Source organism: Nelumbo lutea, chromosome 6 (genome assembly GCF_056320005.1).
Source record: "Nelumbo lutea isolate HS-2025 chromosome 6, American lotus-T2T, whole genome shotgun sequence".
Classification (NCBI taxonomy): domain Eukaryota; kingdom Viridiplantae; phylum Streptophyta; class Magnoliopsida; order Proteales; family Nelumbonaceae; genus Nelumbo; species Nelumbo lutea.
Window position 1 is genome coordinate 16918312 of NC_142689.1, and position 3191 is coordinate 16921502.

Sequence of the window (3191 nt, forward strand, 5' to 3'; positions counted from 1 at the left end):
TGGTTTGGTAATTGGTTGGAACCTGGCCAACCTGACCTTGTCAAGTCTCTAGCATTAAAAATCAAATAACATAGATTGCCTGTATGGAGTCTACATCTGCTCCTCACACCAACCTTACAAAACATCAACTACACATTGGGAATATTTCTAGCTATTTTCTATAGTTTGAAAAAACAAAATATAATTAATAACATGAACATGATATAAATCGATAAGTTGAACATAGAGGTCTCAATTTGCTCTCAGAGGGAAGAAACAATAAAACTTAGTTTGGAAAGAGTACAAATACACATACAAATATATACAATATAAATATATATAAAATAATACAAAATACAAGGTTTTGAATTCTACAAATTTGTTTTTGATCACTAGATTATTTTTTGCCAATAAAACACCAAGTATTGGGTGATTGGAGCAGGTGTATTAGATTCAACGATCTAAAGCAATGCCAAGGTTTTGCATTGTTGGACTGTTGATTGTGTCGTTGTACTATTGCCTTTCCATCCAATATTAACGAAAACACCGTGGAATAGAAGGTGATACCTTCGTATAGAGAATCAATCTCAATGGCCACCTCCGTAGTCGAAGACAGTTCGCTTGGCCCTCTCACATGCAATCCTCAATTGTGTTCAGCCCTGGCGTTGCCGTTGGTGTCCTTCTTATACTTCCTCACCTGCAACCAAGTAGTTGACAAGGTGCATGGCTGTTGAAGTCCTTTCCACCCATATGGTAGGAATGGCAATGGGGTGGGTTTGGGGTGGATATTATATTCTTCATCTTTGACCCTGATTCTGAAATTAACCCCATTCTTGTTCCTGATTTCCGCCGGGGATAAAATTTGTCTTCCATCCCTGATCCCCAATAGGGATGGATTCTTTGCGGGGACATATATATATATATATATATATATATATATATAATCGAGGTTGGGGCAGGGCAGAAACCTCAATTCCCATCCCGGCTGACCCCAACTCGATAGGGATGGGGAAAATTGCCAATCTCTAGCAGATGGGTGTCTCCAGCAGTGGCTTTCACTTCGAAGATACTTTCTTCAGTTGTTAACATTGAAACATCGAAAGTCCTACCACCCAAATCGAAGATAAAAATGTTATGCTCACCAGACCTCGACAATTTCTCGTTCAACCCATAAGCAACTGCAGTTGTAGTGGGTTTGTTAATAATCCTCATCACATTAAACTGAACAATCCAACAACAATGAGCCATTTAGAGTCAAAGATAGTATTGGATGAGTTCATGGCGGCCTGGTTCTTGGCTGCATCATTGATCAACCCCTAGAAGGTGACATAAAGAGTCTATCCCGGTTACCCTGGTCATTGGATGACCATGGTTGATCATCACACTCCATTCATAGTGATGAGGATTGTTGATCCGCAATGCAGCCAAGAACCAGGTCATCACACTCCATTCACACTGCATTGCTGATCAGTCACTTGACATCACATTTGAATGGAGTGTGATGAAAAGTTAACTGCAAGATTTTAGACAACTATTAGAAAACTTGAAGGTATTTTAAAAAATTAAACATATATGCATTATATATAAAAATATATTTATTTATAATATATACTATATTAAATATATTTATAGTATTTATATAATAAATTATACATTTATATAGAACATATATTATCAATTCAAAAAGACCAAAAATCAAAGAACTGATTCCATAAAAGATTGAACCAATCAATTAGTTAGTTGATTGGTTTTGGTTTGTGGTTTTCAAAATTTGGTGGTATTGGTTTGATTCCAAAAAATAGTCTCACAGTTTAATTACCCTTATTAATACATATATCTACCTACTCACCAAAAAAAAGTATGAGATTCAAACGGCTCCACTCTCAAAAGGTGAGAAAAAATTATGAGAATGCATGAATGAAAGAAATATTACAATACTAATTAGTAGGGGTCATTCTCTAGTTTGGATAACAAATGAAAACACCCCAAACTAATTTCCCCTTCTCTCGAGGTGTAAAGTGGGCCGTGACACCCTCTTCGGTGAAAATTTTGGGGGTCGGCCCAGCACGGTCCATGGCCCAAGCCCATGCGGGCCCTTGCCATGCTGCGGGTTGGGCTGGCCCATGGATCGAGCCATGCATCAGGACAAAGCTATTTATTAAAAAAGAAATTGACAAAAAAACTTAAAATTTTAATTTTATATGAAATTTGTGTATACAATTGCTTATATATACAATAATTAAATAAATTCGTATAATAAAATTAAAAAAAATATTTATTTTATTAATATATTATATACTATATAATATAATTATAATTTATATAATATTATAGAAATATATATAAAATATATATGGGTCATGTTGGCCCGCTTGGTCGTGTCGTGCCGTGTCAACCCATGGACCTAAAACCCTAGGCCCAACACGGCCCGCATGATTGTGCCAGGCTTGGCATGACTCGTGGACCATCGTGCCGGGCTAGTCCAAGTTCGTGTCGGGCCGTGCCGTGCCAATTTACACCTCTACCCTTGTCAAAGATTTTTCATCTTTGTGATTCATCATAAAATGATTATCATCTTGGTGTAGCCAATATAAAATCATTTAAAAATGGACGGTCTAGATTTTCCAGGTCATCAACTCAAGATGAGATGGCACATGGCTGAAGCCTGAAGGCTCAAAGCCACCTTTTCTTATAGGAGACCGGATCTGCTCCTCACATAGGGCGTCTCACATGCACATCCTACCATGCATTGAGAACATCTCCCGTACTTATAAGTTATTATTCATGGGAGATGTTCCCAATGCACGATGGATGCATCCGTGAGGCGCCCATATGTGAGGAGCAGATTCCGTTCCTTATTGAGACCGGATCTGCTTCTCATACAGGGCGCCTCACATAGACCTCACATGCACATCCTACCATGCATTGAGAATATTTCCCGTGCTTATTATTCCCAGGAGATGTTCCCAATGGACGTGGATGTGTTTGTGAGGAGCCCATTATTTGGTTATGGAGGTTCCTTTCCTGTGAATAATGAAACAGGATCTCCTTCTCATATGCACATCCACCGTGCATTTAGAACATCTCACGTGAATAATAAATTATTAGTATGGAGATGTTCCAAATGCATGGTACGATGTGCGTGTGAGGCGCCCTGTGTGAGGAGCAAATCCGGTATCGTGAATAATTACTTAAAAACTACGGGAGATGTC